Genomic DNA, 17848 nt, shown 5'->3' on the forward strand with positions numbered 1-17848 from the left:
AGGGGCCAGCAGAGAAGCAAGAGCTGGCCCAGGCCAGTGTGGGTGTTTACATCTCCTCCCCCAGTCTCTCCCACTCAGGGCCTTCTTCATTGTTAACTTCCTTCCCTCTCTCTAGCTCTACCTGGTTATTTACATTACACTGCCCTGGTTTTCCCTCCTCTACAACTCAAAGTTGCTGATCTGAATTTTTAAAAAGTCCTCGAAGGTGATTCTGAGCAAAAACAGCATAATATCTATTAATTAAAGATGGAATATCACAAAGGAACAGTATTATAGAAAAAGACATTGTGATGCATCTCTATCAAAGGAAGAGGAGGGATGGTCAAAAACGGAAAGAAAACAGGAAGGCAGGTATGGTGGATGTCGAGTGAGGATAAGCTGGCAAGAACTGCCAAGGCGGCTGAGGGCAAGAGACTTGGAACGGTTTGAGACAAACAGCTCCCCTGGATGGGTCAGAAGGGATGACTCATCAAATGGGGCCACAAACAGTCGAACGTGACTGAGCAACTCAACTGAACTGAGGGCCTATACATGCCAGGTCTGGGCTGACGGCACCTCAGTGTCAGACAACCCTGCCAGAGGAGTTCCCGTTAGCTTCCCCTGTCAATGACACCAGGAGCTGAGTTCCATGGCTCAGGCTGCAGAGTGGAATATATAGCACAAATCTGTCCACGGCACCACGGTGCTTCCCATGGTGCTGGTATGAGCTACTCGTTTTCTGAGTCACTCACCTACCTGGCTGATTTAAAATTCAGACTAGAAAGATAAGAAGAAGACAGTTGCAGTATGTAACAAAGAAAATGGTCATCTTTTTCTAATTTCAAAAGTTTTTTTTTTCCTTGTTGACAATGTTAACTAAATGTGCCTATCCTGTTTCTTAATGATGTAATGGTACGGTAAGATACATAAGTGGCAATACTCTGGCCATTACTCTGGTGGTCTAAATGAATTTAGGAAAGATGAAAGCTATTTCATATCTTGAAGATCAACAAAATTTTGCCAGTGGTTCTCTAAGGCAATTCCAAAGACTAAAATTCTTCCAATAAAAGCACACTCCTCTGATTCCCTGTGAAGTGATGTACTGGAACTGTGGCCCATAACCATAAAGCCTTTATAAGGATGTATTATAAACTTTACCATCTCACACCCTCCACTTTCCACAAGCTACACTCAAAAACACTGAACCATAGACTTGGCCTTTCTTCTTTTTCAGAGATGAATTTTAACTAAAAAATAAAAATAAAAAATTTAGGCTAGATGTGAAGTATTAATTTATGTAATATTTAGTAAAGAAAATACTTACCTGCTTGCTTCTAGTGCAGATATTTCTTTACAATGTTGAGAACTTAAGATTTTTTCAATTTTGTCAACTGATGGAATAACCTATATAAGCTGCAACACACATATCTATAAAATAATAATTAAGCAAAAAACAAAGTTATCACGATACTTAATCTTAATAATCCTATTTCCCCATTCTAAATACAGGGACATACAAAGCAAAAAGTCAACTTAAGAGTATGTAGGGCATTCTATATTTTAAATGCTTTGACATAAAACTGAATTCCCAAGAATGCAAATCTTAATTTTAGGTGTCAAGAAGAAGCACATTTTCAATATTCTACTGCAGGTTTATAGTTAAAAAAAGGAGAAAACTAGACTTTTTGTTTCCTCATTTCCCACACTATTATTCCTTTCTTTTCCTATCTTAAATGAACCTCTCTATAGGTATTACATTTATTTTCTTATGACCCTTTTTTGTGTTGTAACTGTAGCTTCTGATCATCTTTATCCTATTGACATGTATATGACACAATTATATGCTTAAGCATCAGTTCATTAAAGACATTATTATACAACCTTATCAAAGAAGTTGAGCATTATAAGAAACCCATCCTTAAAAGCACAGAAAGACATAAAGCACTCATTAAACAAACAGCTCCCAGAACTATGCAGGAGTATAGCCCCAGGAATTCTATGCAGTGCTCAGCGGTGACCTGAATGGGACAGAAACCTAAACACCAGGGGACACGTGTGTGTGTGTGACGGATCCACTCTGCTGTGCAGCAGAGACTAAAGCGCCGTAAAGCAACTGGACTCCAATAAAAATTAGTTAAAAAAAGACAAAATAAAATATGTAAACAGTTACTGAGCACCTACTGTGCACCAGACACTGATCCAGGCAGGGAGCACACGAGTGAACAGAACCGGCACAAAGCCCCTGCTCTCACAGGGCTGACAACCTTTCCTAGAAAGGCACTGCATTCTTGAAATCTCTGGACAGAAGCTGATAATTGTCTCAAATTCTAATCCCATTATATCCAATAATAATGGATATATATATAATATATATTATATATTATTACAATATATACAATAATGGATATATAATATTATATGATAATGTAATATTATATCCATTAAAGTCAGAAAATAAAATCAAAACATGAGACTGCTGAAAATTAAAAGTAGTGCATGCAGAGGTACAGTTAAGAAGTGGAAACAGAAGAAGTAAATGTGGCAGAATGAGAGAGCAACAGACTAGTTTTTCCACCTGCAGCAGAACACTGGAAGAGTTGGTCTTAGAAGGCCTACTTGCTCCCGAATCACTAAAATTTGAATATCTTCTTTACAAGGATGCTGAGAAACTAGTTTTATGCCTGTTAAACTGTAAAATGCTTCACTGATACCAGTTATTCCTGTGTCTTATTCTGGAAAAATTGAGGAATGTTAATTTTGTGTCCATTAGAGTACCTCTAAAATTCAGCTTTATTTCAAATAGTTAACATGACATTATAAGCATAGAAACAGTTTTGGGAGGAAAAAAAAAAAGTTTCATATGGTAAGAAGTTGAGAAGACATGAGGCTTTGAGCTGGCATGTAGCATAAGAAATCTACATTTAAAATTTTTAATGCTATCATTAATAAAGCACAAGAAGAATATGCAATATTCTTTGTCTTTTTCTTCAGTTAGTTACTTTACCACACCCTTCTTATCAACAGGACTTTAATCAGCCAAGGAATGAGAAGACCTGGGCTCCAGCTCTGGCTGAACCCCTCAGGAGCCGGGCTGAACGCTGCTGCCTGAAGAGAAAGGAAGACCCCGCACTCCCCTCTGCTGAGGCACCAAGAGGAGTGTATCACACCGCAGCCAGGAAAGTGCCGCTAGCTCCGAGGTGCTACCACAAGCCCGTGTTTAACAGTATGACACTCAAGGACACCTTTTTTCCCCTAATGTCCTCTTGTTTAGACATTCGTTCACCTACTGCCCGAATTCCTTCACTGACAGATGACCGAAGACTCTGTAAAAGAATAAAGAAAACATACTGCAGAAATTGTTTTGTGGCATTACAAAACTTACACATTAAATTTCATGTAACTTAATTATCTTTGGGCCAATATTATATAGATATTGACAAAAATACATAATATCAAATACACCTGCTGTTGAGGGTACTCATGATTCAAAGGCAAAATGACATATAAAGCCAAGATCACAGAGGATTAATGGCCAAAAGAATAATAATATTGGGTTGGCAAAGAAGTTAGTTTACTTTTTTACCATAAGATGGCTCTAGTAGTGCTTGGCTGTCTTTAATTTCATTAGAAATAATTTTGTAAGACTGTATTGTGACAGCTGTCATATCAGTGTGCATTAAAAAAAAATCAAGACTACTGAATTTTTGTGCAGTCATTTTAATATTAAAGGAGAAAAAAAGCAACATTTTCTGCATATTATGCTTTATTATTTCAAGAAAGGTAAGAATACAACTGAAATGCAAAGTAAGGTTTGTGCAGTGTATGGAGAAGGTGCTGTGACTGCTGAAGTGTCAAAATGGCTTGCAAAGATCTGTGCTGCAGACTTCTCACTGGATAGATTCTGCCACAGTTGAAAAGAGCAGTTGAGGTTGACAGCAATCAAATTGAGACCTTAACTGAGAACAATCAATGTTATACCATGCAGGAGATGGCCAACATACTCAAAATATTCAAATCAATTGCTGAACACCATTTGCACCAGCTTGGTTATGTGAATCGTTTTGATGTTTGGGTTCCACATAAGTGAAGGGAAAAAGCAACCTTCTTGACCATATTTCCACATGGAATTCTCTACTTAAAAGTAACAAAAATGTTTACTTTTTAAAACAAATTGTGACAGGAGAGAGAAAAGTGGATTGCTGCTGTTGTTCAGTTGCTCAGTTGTCCCCGTGGACTGCAGCACACCAGGCTTCCCTGGCCTTCACTACATCCCAGAGTTTGCTCAAACTCATGTCCATTGAGTCGATGATGCCATCCAACCATCTCATCCTCTGTGGATACTGTACAATTATGTGGAATGGAAGAGCTCGTGGGGCAAGCAAAATGAACCACCACAATCATACGTAAGGCTGCTCTTCATCCACAAGTGATGCTGTGCATATGGTGGGATTGGAAGGGAACTCTCTATAATGAGCTCCTTCTGGAAAATCAAACGATTAATTCTAACAAGTACTTGCTCCCAATTAGACAAACTGAAGGCAGTACTAGACGAAAAGCATCTGGAATTAGTCAAGAGAAAACGCATAATCTTGCATCAGGATAACTCAAGACCACGTTTCTTTGATGACCAGGCAAGGAAGTTCTGATTCATCCACCACAGTCACCACACATTGCACTTTCAGATTCTCACTTATTTTGGTCTTTACAAAATTCCCCTAATGGAAAAATTTCAATTCCCTGAAGACCATAAAAGACACCTGCAACAGTTCTTTGCTCAAAAATATAAAAAGTTTTGGGAAGACGGAATTATGAAGCTGCCTGAAAAAAATGGCAGAAGGTAGTGGAACAAAACTGTGAATACACTGTTCAATTAAGTTCTTGGTGAAAATGAAAACTGTGTCTTTTATTTTTACTTAAAAACCAGTGGGACAAAAAAAAACCAAAAAACCAGTGGGACTTGCTGGCCAACCCAATACATATACAATCACCGACATACGTGGTCAGAGTACAGAAAGAATCATCTGAATCAAAGAATAGGAAAATGTGGCACAGGGGATGGAACTCGAGTCTGACTTGGAGAGCCTGTGGAGGCCGACGGTGGAGGAGAGCAGTCACTGGAAGACAGGGCGCACTCAGGGTTGGAGGGTGCACCTGGGTGCACAGCAGGCTTCATTTTGGAGAAAAGTAGAAATAAATGGCGGGGGGAGGGGTGTTGATTTAGGAGAATTTTAGACTAGATTCTATCAGGAGCTAAACAATCCTTAAGTACTGATACTTCATGATGCCACGTTGTTCTAAGGATATTACGAATCAAGGAGTAAGGAAAAGAATGGCCAGGAAACGGCAGCTCATAGGTGGAGAAACATGTCCAGAAGCTAATAAATGAAACAAAATATGAAGAATCAGGCCAAAGCAAAAGTAAAAGAAACGATGAGAATAAACTAGACATGGCAACCCGCTCCAGCACTCTCGCCTGGAGAATCCCATGGACAGAGGAGCCTGGCAGGTTACAATCCATGGGGTCGCAAGAGTCAGACACGACTTAGCGACTAAACCACCACCACCAGACAAATCACAAAAACTTTATAGAAAAGTGAATTAATTCATTCCATAAACATGAAATGTCTACTAACCGTCAGCCAATGAGGATACAATGATGAATTAGACAGAAACAGTCTTATCCCTCAATGATCTTAGAATCTCAGAGAAGCTTCTTGAGATTAAAAAGGCAGGTGAGGTCTTGGCTGATGAGGAGAAGGCTGGTTATAAAGACAGCTGCAGAGTAAGGGACGGTAGGTGGTGCTGGCCGCCGGCAGTGTAGGACAAGAGCCTGAAGGCATGAGGGCAGTCGAGGAAGTTCAAGCACAGGTGGGCAGAGTGGAGAGAGTTCAGAGAGAAGAGTGGAAGGTTAAAAAAGGACAGGGTTCGGGAAATGTCATGGCTACAGTTTGGGAGAAGGAAGAGGAGTCCTGAAAAGGAGGCAGGAAGGCCATGCAGAGGCTGGTGTGGAATCCAGCAGCAGACCAAAAACTTCTTTCTCTTCCATTACAACAAAAGGCCCTTTAATAAGCTTTGTAAAATTCAAACAAGACACAAACTTTCAAACAATCTGCTAGTTCAAGGCACAGCTCACAACTTAACTTTTTTACGAATTTTTTCTTGCCTACCCTCCTCGGGACTTCTCAGCCCTGACGTTCCCATTGTCCTGCATTTCCTACAGCTTTATTCAAGCAGAACCTCTTTACTACATTATCTACTGAGAACACTGCATGTGCCAGGTACTGTCTCGAGGCAAGGAGCATAAGGCCATGTGGTCTGGCGTGGTCCAGTGCTGACACACACAGGAAGTGACGGTGCAGTGCTTCACAACAAAGGGAGGATGGAGGGCGAGGTGCCTAGCACAGCCCAGAGGGTGAGGGGAGGACAGGGTGGCAGTTTTCTGTTGGAGGTGACACCAAAACTCCCTCTCCACTGTTCACCCGGATGAAGTCCCTGTTCTCATGGCTTAGGGGCAGACAGTTCCATTCCCAAAGGAGAGATTTTCTCAGAGAAACTAGGTATTACACGACATTTATATTACCCTTCAGTTACATCAGGGGTTAAATGGCTGGTATAAACTGATCCACGAATCTAACTACATTTAAAATATTGTCTGGGAAAATACTTGTAAAATGACAAATTTTAAAATATAAGTAAGCCAGTTCTAAGCTGGAGACCACTTATACATGGGTGAGGTGGTATTAACAAATTTAATTTTTGAAATACCCTTCTCCTCCTCCCCGACATTTAAAAGTGTCTACTCTACTCTTGAGAATTTGCTGTCTTCAAACCAAATATGTTTCTTAGGTTGTAATATCACATGCAAATCATTTACATTTTAAAAGTATTATACTAAAAAAAAAAAAAAAAAAGTATTATACTATAATCATGGAACATTAAAAAACACCAACCACAACAATCTAACAGATTAATAAAAAAGAATTCTTGGAGAAGGCAAACAAGTGTAATATGTTTTATGGTAGATTGTTGACTGTTAAATAATTCTGGGGACGTACCAGAACCTCTTCTCGTAACTGTCCCAAAGGCACAGAAAGCTGACTGAGGGCCTTGTCCCTACCAACCTAAAGGCAAAAGCATGCTGGCACAGACGCATCAGGGCCAGGATTAACAGTGAAGCCTATGCTTAATGATCAAAGCAGTATTAGGCTTAGGTTATTCTTTCTGTACAATTATATGCTGCTAGTAACTACGTAACAAAAATGTTATTTGGCCATAAACATTGCTCCTTGAATGTGAAAAACCTGTTGATACATAAGCACTATAAAAATAAGGAAAGTCATAATAAATCAAAAATTCCTATGCATAATTTGCCTTTGGGATGAAATTTTAAATGACTTAAAAGACTAACAGGAACAATAGCTATCTCTGTTGTTTATGATATTCAACCAGCTGATATGAAAGTCTGATGGACTACATCTCTCCTAAGCATTATTACAACCCTTCAGAAAAATCCAAATTAAATAGGATGGAAATAAAATTTTCAGGGTCTCTAATCCTACTGGAACATTTATTTTAGTGGTGTATTTCCCAAAAGCAAATATGGCTCATTATTCTCAATGCTTCTTGAAATTCCCATAGAGATGGCTACTTCCATACCTCTTTCGACAAACAGACTTAAAAACAAAATATGAACAAGACTTTCGCAAGTATGAAAACTCAAGTGTTTCTAAACAACTTTTCCAAGTAATTGATATGCTTCTTATAAACAATTCCTACATTTTTATAAAATGTATAAAAAGAGGCTTCTTAATGATCAATATTGGCCAATGTTTTCTCAACCTATCTCTGGCTAGCACATGTACCTCAAAGTAAATGAAACATTTCCTTAAGAAGAGTTGATATCTGCTCTCGGAAATTAGTCTAAACTGGTGAGATTTCATGGGAATCAATTAGCAACTAACAAAAACAAACGCTCTTGGTATTGCTATCCTTTACTTTTCACCACTTCTTAATAAGTCATTCAAAAATAATCAAACTAAACTAAACACAAAACATGTGTATCAAGAAAGTTTAGTTCCTTTATTAATCAAGATTAGCAATCCCTTCAAGTTTCTGGGGGGAAAATAACTAAAAGGTTTCTAAAAAGACTCAGAGCTGTTAAGAAGAAACATGGGTGAGAAAAAAAGTGTGCAGTACATGAGTAAATACACTGACAGGTAGGAACTGTGGATTTCAAGTTTACCAGGTTTGTAAATTCAGTCTGCATAGTCCTTGTTGATGAGCTCAACCATGGCTGTTTTAAGCAGCTTATAGTAGAGCTCCAGGTCATCTCTAAGTGCTTTCAGCTGGACTCGCTTCCGACAGTCAGACACAAAGTGATCGACATCAAAGTCTTCCTAAAAATAAAACCAGAAAAAAAGAATTATTGCAACAATATCACATTTTACATATACAAATAAAAGGAGAGAGAACAACAGAGAAACGCCATTCTATCCATTTGAAAGGTGAACTGCTGTCAGGATAAAGCACTTTAACACACAGGACAGAAAGGCGCTTGCACACATCAAGGTGCCAAGACGGAGGCCGCTGACCAAGAGCATTCTCTCCTGCTGCCCAACTCCCAAAAGGGATCTCATTTGTTTTCAACTACACACATTAAATAGGCTCTTCTCAGAACAGAAGTAGTTCCTTTTCCCTTAAGTTTTAAAAGTAACAAATATTCACTGTGACAATTTCAACCTATAAATAAAGCCATCCCTCAGCATCCATGGGGGCCTGTTTTCAGGACCCCCAAAGACACCAAAATCTAGGTATGTCCTAGTCTCTACAATAAAATGGCACAGTATTTACATACACTTTAAATCATCTCTAGATTACGTAATACCTAATAAAATATAAATGTTATATAGATCATTGAAAATACTATGTAAAGAGTTGCCAACTATTTGTCACAGCAAATTCAAATTTTGTGCTTTGAAATTTTCTGGAATTTTTTTCCCAAATATTTTCACTGTGAGGATGGATGAGGTAACATCCATCACACAGTTAAAAATTTCCTTTTCTTGCTATGATAAATTTTAAGATTTACTCTCTGAAACTTTCAAATATACAGTACAGTATTATTAACTATAGTCACCATGCTATACATCACATCCCCATGACTTATTTAACTGATTAACTAGAAGTCTGTACCATTTGACCCCTTCACCCATTTCGTCCATTCCCCACCCCCTGCTCTGGCAACCACCAATCTGTTCTCAGTACCTTTGAGTTAATTTTTGTTTTGTTTTATAGATTTCACATAAAAGTGAGATCGTGATCATCTTTCTCTAACTGATGTCATGTAGCATTAATGCCCTCAAGGTCCATCCACGCTGCCACAAATGGCAAGATTTCTTTCTTTTTTGAAAATATTTTGATTTATTATTCTTGGTTGTGCTGCATCTTCAGTGCTGCATGCGGGCTTTCTCTAGTTGTGGCGAGCAGGGGCTACTCTGTGTTGCGGTTTGCAGACTTCTCATTGTGCTGGTTTCTCTTGCTGTGGGCAATGGACTCTAGAGCACAGGGACATTAGCTGTGGCTCAGAGGCTTATCTGCTCTGTGGCATGTTGAATCTGCCCGGACCAGGGATCAAATCTGTGTCCCCTGAATTGGCAAGCAGATTCTGAGCCACTGTACTGTTGTAGAAACCAGTACTCAAGAAACCAAGCACCACACTCGGAGAGTTGGAGAACTCACGTTTACTACGCTAGTGGGCCCAGAGCAGTTAACACTCTAAGCTCTGAGCCCCAAACAGCGGGGTTACAGAGTTTTCATAGATAGACTGTAGTGGGCAACACTAGCTGCTAATAGGCTGGTTTAAATGAAGCAGTTTCGTGTGCATGGGAACAGCAGTCAAGATGGGGAGGTGAATGCCTGACCTTTATATGGAAAGGCATGATTAAGCAGGTTTACAGGGGCTGCGGAATTGCAAAGAGCAGGACAAGGGTGGTGAGATAAGCTCCAGTTCCTCGTATCTTAAATCCCCACTTTCTGAGACTGCGTGACCTACCCGATCCAGACTTTGCAAGGAGCAAGCTGAGTTACACAGGCAGAACGAGCAGGAGGTCATGTCAAATTTTAACTTTTCCTTTCAGTACCACCAGGGGAGTCCAGATTTAGTTCCTTCTCATGGCTGAATAATATTCCTCTGTGTGTGTGTGGTGTGTGTATATCATGGTTTCTTTATCTACTCATCTATCAATGGATACTAAGCCTGCTTCCATGTCTTGACTATTGCAAGTAACACTGCAGTGAACACTGGGGACCTACAGATGTATACCTCACTGGCCACCAAAGCCAGGTGACCTAGATGTGTCTCTGGGCAGCAACTGCAAACATCGGGGCACTAGACAAGTACCCAAGTTCCTTTATAGGAGATACTGTTCAGCTGGAATGAGGCAGAGAGGGCAAAGATGGCTCCTGCCAGCCTTCAAGCCCCCAGAGAGTGTTAAATCAGAGGCCGGCCCCTCAGCTGATGCTTTAAGATAAACAAGCCTCTTTCACAGAAAGTCTGGGCCCATTTCAGCCGCTGTCCCTGTGCCAGGCCCCAGGAGGGTGACCAAGTCCATGTTGCCCTTCAAAAGCTGTTTCTCACATCATGAGCCTGGTGGGTCGTGCAGATGCCAGTTCCACTGACTTTCAAAGGTAGATGTTTGGGGGCTCATCTCCCAGGTGCAAGTCTTTAAAGGAGGGCTGCCGTGTTTAGGGTTCAGACCCTTCACTTCTCAGGGAGCAGCTGGGGATGGTAGCTTCCTTCCAATTGTGGGTCACCATGCTGGGAGTGGGCTGGATGGTGAGGCCATGTCTCAGCCTCCCCTATCCACCTTGATGTGGGTTGTCTGCCAGATGTGCAGGAGCTGCTCAGAGGAGGAAACTGTTCCACGAGTAGCTACCGATTTCCTGTGTCCACGGGAGGAGGTAAGCGTGTAGGATCCTCCTTGCATGAAACCCTTGACCTTTTCCTATGTTCACACACACATGCACAGACACACACACAGAGAATCTTAATAGATCTTTTCTAAGCTATTTTTCTCCTTTTACATATAGCTTCAATGTCTTTTCATAATACATATTAATTGGTATTGACATTTTACATGGATGTTGAGTATTCAACTGAACAGATGTTCAAAATCTTTCAAAACCAACTTCCAAGCATTGTTCACAGAATCATTATGCCCTGTTTCCCTTTATAACATTCTGATGCCTGTGGAAGGCACACAGGCATACAGACAGCAAATTGCTGTCTACTTATGACTTCGGTACTGAGCTGTTTAGTTATCAAGTATCAGGTACGATGATTCCCAAACTTGGTAAGGCCACTTATACTTATCACCAAAATTACATAATTTTATTAAACATTGTATAAACCAACAAAATATAAGTACACAGTGATAACTGTTTTCATGAAAACTACAGCAGATGCTTTGCAAAGACCTGCTACTGAGAAACTGATAAGACAATTTTTGCTGAATTATATTAAATGTATGAGATGACCATGAACCAGGTAGTGCTGTGGGAAGGAGAATCATACAAATCTTGAAGGATTCTATACCAGATTCTCTGCAAATGCCTTGGGATTCTCATTCAACTTAAAGTACAACAACAACAAAAAAATAGAATTCACAGACAGATTTTCAGAGAAAAGAGTTTCGAGCCACATCAATGTGGAACAAATATACACATATGTTAAGTACAGCATGCATCATTCTGTAAGAGTACTTACAAAAACTGACTTTCTTAATTAATCACCCAAACACCTGCTATAATAGTGTCAGATAAGAGATTTCTTACCAAACTATAATTTCACAGCCACCTACTGAAAAACCATGTTTCTTTCACTTCTTGAGACTACCTAAGATAACACCTTAGACTCACAGTTACACAACAATCACAGAAAGAATGTGGGGGCAGGACTCAGCCTGGCAGCTTGGCCTTGGTACTGACCAGCCGTATGACTATGCAGAGCACTCGGCTTGTTACTTCGAAAGTGTGAACTTCAAGCGGATGAAGTTCAGATCTGAACGTCACGATGGCATTCTAAGTCATATAACTTGAGCTCTAACAAATGCTATTAGGCAATATTAGTGCTCAGTTTGCCATTTATGTATTTGTTCTTGGATAAACAAATGCTGCCCCACACAAGAGAAAATGACTGAGAACACCTGTGAATATCGGAGCTTTTGCTCTGACAGCAAACGACTTCAGACTCAAAGTGGCATGTAATAACTGCCACATTTCATTTCCCAGAGAGTTTCACTTTACACTGTAGATTTACTAAACATCCAGCAATTGATATTATTATCTAGAAATTATCCACATGGAAGAGAATGAATTTAGATACCAACCTCACACTATACACAAAAATTTAACTCAAGATAGATTAAAAGACAAATAGAAGAGCTAAAACAATCAAATTTTAAGAAGAAAACAGGTGAAAATCTGTGTGCCCTTGAATTAGGCAGTGACTGACACAAAAGCATCAAGATAACAGATAAACTGAACTCAATCAAAATTAAAACTTGTGTGTTAAAACACATTATTTACAAAGTGAGAAGACAACCCAGTGAATGGGAGAAAATATTTGCAAATCATGTATCTGACAAGGGTCTAACATCCAGAATATAAAAAACTCTTACAACTCAACAGTTAAAAGACAAATAAACCAATTAAAAAATTAGCAAAGGATCTGAATAGACATTTCTCCAAAGAAGATATACAAATAGCCAATCAGCATATAAGAAAGTAAAAACAACTCAAGGGTTTGGCTGGGATGTGGAAGAGAATGACATGAAAATGACTAGAGGCAGGAGGGTCAAGAGGAAGAGACCAAAGCAGGAGTGTGTTTGAAAGCCACTGGGGATGAGGTCAGAGGAGAGGGGAATCAGAGGGTGGGGAGAGTACCAGGGGGTCTGGGCTCCAAGCACGGGGAGGAGTGGGGTAGGAAGGACCAACCTCAGGAAGGAAAACCCCTTTTCCAAACAGGCGAGGAGGAGAAAGGGAATGGGTACATACACAAGAATGGAGCTGTCATCAGTTAAGATGAAGACGTTCCCATCTGATGGCACTATTTTTTCTATAAAATAGAAGTCATATGCTGAGATAGAAGGACAGATTTCAGCAGCACACCTAGGTGAAGTGGTCTAAGTTATCTTTGTTCACAGCCTCTTCTCTTCCGTACTACTAGTATCTCATGTCCTATTTCATGTATTAGTTGGCCATCAACCGTCGCTAAGGAGTTTTGTATCTTTTAAGCTCACAAAACTAATGATATGATGTCATCACCACCTCTACTACCAAGTGACAGAAGTCCCCAAGTGATGGTACCTCTACTCCCATCTGCCACTTTTGTCTTCTGATCACCTACATCCTTCACAAATCTGTCCTTTGCTCTGTATTTCTCATTAGATCTTACAAGGACCATTGAAGCATTTTAAGTAGCCTTTTCCCTCTATGTTCAGAAAGGTAGTTGGTTGTTTCTTAAGCATTTATTAAATAACTTCCTGAAAGTCTGAGATACCACTACGACATTGAGTTAGGACTGAAATACATGTGCAAGAATGGCCCAAATCAAAATATTAGCTCATCAGTTCAAATCCAACCTAATTCCCCCTTGAACCAGAACCCCATATTAACCTGAAGTAACCAGTGGCCCAGCATCCTCTAACACGGGTTCAATGCAACAGACATGACTACGTCGTTTCCTGCTTTCCACCTGACTGTGACTCATCAAGCGCAAACCCCTCAGTGCAGTACACGAGAACGACTTGCAGTCCCACCCAGCTGTCTTTCTCCTTTTCCAGTCTCAATTCTGGTTATCCTCGCAGCCTCTCTGGACTAAGTCCAGTTTCTCAGCACACACTGTGGTCTTTCTGTGACCATACTCAAAATCAAAAGCCTAAATCTTATCTACCTTGTACTATCCAGTCTAGACTGCTGGTGGACACAAAGCAGGTGATCAGTGAAGTGAAGTGATAGACAGTCATGTCCAACTCTCTGCAACCCCATGGACTGTAGCCCACCAGGCTTCTCAGGCCATGGGATTCTGCAGGGAAGAATACTGGAGTGGGCTGCCATTTCCTTCTCCAAGGTGATCAATGAGTGCCTGTTTATTAAATGAATGATTGCTACCATTGTCCTAATAGGGCCTCATCATGTGTGTGACACAAGTTTCCTTTGACTGGAAACAAATTTTCCAATGACTGGATTTTTTGAGTAACCTTCACTCTCCTAATGCAAATCGGACATTCTCTAACTTTCTCACAGGCACAAATTACAATATGCATTGAATCAGACAGACTTAAGAAATATAACCCCAAAGGCAAACTCTCTACCTATCATTTCTGCCATGTGACCAAAACTTTTAAAATGTCTCTCTGAAGGAAACATAAATTGCAAGTAACCTTTATCTCCAAGTCTCACTTAGAAAATCAACGTTTAACACAGGGTGGCTGTCCTATGTATTTTGCTCTTCCATGTGAAGTGGTCATACGTATTAGCACTACAAACTACAGAGCACATTCAGAGGCTTAGGAGGCATGAAAGAATATGAAACTGCTGCCATTTCAGCCACCTCCCCAGTTTGCTCTCCCCTTCATCAAGTTCTACTTTAGAACTTATTGTGAGGTTTCTACTTTCTGAAGCCTCTCTTCCCAAAGGCCTTCTATCAGTTCAGAGCAAGAAACATGGTGGGGCTAGCAAGTCAGAAAGAATGCTGGTGTTGGGCCTGAAGGAAGCCTTGGAGAAGGCAAAGTTGGTCAGGCTAAGCTCTCTGTATTCTGAGATTCCTGAACAGAACAAAGCCCCTCATCTCTGCTTGTGCCTTGGCTGCCTTCAGCACACCTCACCTCATCACGCTCTTTCTTCCTACCCTTGCTCCAGGACAGGTCTCAGCCAGCGGATGGAACAAAGCGTTTCTGGATCGGCAAGCTCACGTGGTACTCCCTTTCAAATGACGCCCTTCATCACAGAGGTTTAGCAGAAACATCACTGTACAAGGACAAGAGTACATTACTCCTGGGTCTAGATGGCCTGCATAAGAAAAATACATGGCCACACTGGAGAAGATCCAGATGTAACTGCTTTTTTCTGAAACTGCATCACTTAATTTTTTACTACAGCTGGCATGCACGGCTGTGCCAGTCCCGGGTGTGCTGCAGAGCAGCTCGTCTGTGTGCACGCGTGGACCCACTCTGCCTGGGGCTCCTCTCCCACGTGGGTCACTGAAGTGCTAGCAGAGCTCCCTGTGCTGCACAGTGAACCTCTGCTGATCTGCTTTACATACAGTAGTGTGTATACGTTAATCCCAGTCTCCTAACTTATCACCTCTCCCCATGCCTCCCCTTCGGTAACCATACAGGTCCGACTAGTCAAGGCTATGGTTTCTCCAGTAGTCATGTATGGATGTGAGAGTTGGACCACAAATAAAGCTGAGCATCGAAGAATTGATGCTTTTGAACTATGGTGTTGGAGAAGATTCTAGGGAGTCCCTTGGACTGCAAGGAGATCCAACCAGTCCATCCTAAAGGAGACTGGTCCTAAATATTCGCTGGAAGGACTGATGCTGAAACTGAAACCCCAATACTTTGACCACCTGATGCAAAGAACTAACTCATTGGAAAAGGCCCTGATGCTGGGAAAGATTGAAGGTGGGAGGAGAAGGGGACAACAAAGGATGAGATGGTTGGATGGCATCACCAACTCAGTGGACATGAGTTTGAGTAAACTCTTGGAGTTGGCGATGGGATAGGGAGGCCTGGCGTGCTGCAGTCCATGGGGTTGCAGAGAGTCAGACACGGCTAAGCAACTGAACCATAAATTTAATTTTGAGATCTGCGAGTCTGTTTTGTAAATAAGTTCATCTGTTATCACTTTTCAGGCTTCCCAGGTGGCTCTGCGGTAAACAATCTACCCGCCAATGCAAAGAAACATGGGAGACGTGAGTTTCATCCCTGGGTTAAGAATATCCCTGGATAAGGAAATGGCAAACTACTCCAGGATTCTTTCCTGGAGAATCCCATGCACAGAGGAACCTGGCAGGCTACAGTCCATGAGGTTTCAAAGAGTTGCTTAAGACTGAGCATACACGCATGCATGTATCATTTTTAATAGAGTCCACATGTGAATGATATATTTATCTTTCTCTGTCTGACTTACTTCCCTTAGTATGACAATCTCCAGGTCCATCCATGTAGCTGCAAATGGCATTATTTTCCTCTTTTTGATGAGCAATATGGAAGTTCCTTTAAAAACTAAATATAGAACTACCATATCATTCAGCAACCCCACTCCTGAGCATTTATCTGAAGAAAATCATCCTTTGAAAAGATACACGCACCCTAGTATTCACTGCAGCACTATTCGCAAAGGCCAAGACATGGAAACAATCTAAAAGTTCACAGGAATGGATAAAGAAGATGTGGTGTTGTTCAGTCCCCAAGTCATGTCTGACTCTTTGCAACCCCGTGGACTGCAGCACACTCGGCTTCCCCGGCCCTCACCATCTCCCCAAGTTTGCTCAAGCTCATGTCCATGTGGTACATACTACTCAGCTATAAAAAAGAACAGATGTAAATACTGTTTAAAACCAGAGACTGTGAACTGAATGCAAGCATCAAAAAGATAAACTAATGAAGCTAAAAAGCAAAAAACATACTAAGACTTGAAGTCATCAAAAAAAAAAAAGTAAGACTTAAATTCAGTTGCTCAAAAATTTAAGTGTCTACTAAGCCAAAACACTTAACTTTTTAACACTGAAAGCAGTAACTAAGTGGTATCAAAACCCCCAATCCTTAGAAATAAAGCATAACTGTATTTCTTGATGGTATATGTACAGTTCCAGAGCATTACCCCAAAAGAATATGCAAAGTTCCTCCCAGCTCTGATTCGAATCTTGGACACTTTCAAGGCTGTGCCGGATAAACCTTTAATATCCATCATATTTCAACTTTTCATGTAAGCTGATATTTACCTTCAGACCAACCTCAAGTTCACCTTATAAAAAGTAGAGTAACTTTAGAGAAGCAAAATGGTATGCTTTGGTGTACTGCAACAAAATCAGTAATAAGAGTCTAATCTTTTAAATATCCCATTCAGAAACTTTAGGCGAACGTTAAGGACAAACTTTCGATTGAGTGCCTTTTCCACCCACCTAATCCCTAGGTAGAGACGTGGGTCCAGAAATTTGGTCAATACATTCGTACTTAGCTTCTAGGTGCAAGGCAGCGATCGACAAACTTCTGTCTGCCCAGGATCTGGCAATTCCGACTGCACTGCCTGGTAACGGGCTCGGGCAATAACAGGAGCTTTTACACCTAGCTCAAAACCACTTGCCCACAACTTCAGGCTTTTCGTCACCATGCAACCATTTCACAGAAGTGCCTTCTCACAGCAGGCTGCCCCGGCCCCACCTGAGGCCAAAGACTCGCTGCGAAGGCAGCGAGGTCCCGCCGGGAGCTGATCCGGGGCGTGCGCGGCCCAGCAGCTGGACTAGGCCCCGGAGTGAAAGAAAGACAGGCCACCCGCCTCGGCTCGGGGAGCGCAGCCCCCCGGGCGCACCTTCATGAACTCGTCCTTGTCAAAGCACAGCGTGTCCGGCCCCTTGGGCAGGTTCATCCTACTTTTCTCCATCCCGCCGGACGCCGCCTCTCAGCGCCAACCGCGGGCGAGGGGAAGAAGGAAGACCCTGTGCATAAGGACCTGGCAGCCGCAGCCAGAGCCAGTTGCCCCGGCAGAGAACGCCACTTCGGCCAACATGGCAGCGGCCGCACCGCGGCCAATCAGCGAGAGCTCCGCGGGCTGGCTTCCGCCGCACGGCCTCCGCCCGCCGCCG

General features: G+C 41.5%; 1 pseudogene; it reads right to left on the bottom strand.

Annotated features, from left to right (window-relative positions):
* The window catches only part of LOC122450879, a 37225-nt pseudogene extending 19377 nt beyond the window's left edge, over positions 1–17848 (bottom strand).

Source organism: Cervus canadensis, chromosome 12 (assembly GCF_019320065.1).
Source record: "Cervus canadensis isolate Bull #8, Minnesota chromosome 12, ASM1932006v1, whole genome shotgun sequence".
Taxonomy (NCBI): Eukaryota; Metazoa; Chordata; class Mammalia; order Artiodactyla; family Cervidae; genus Cervus; species Cervus canadensis.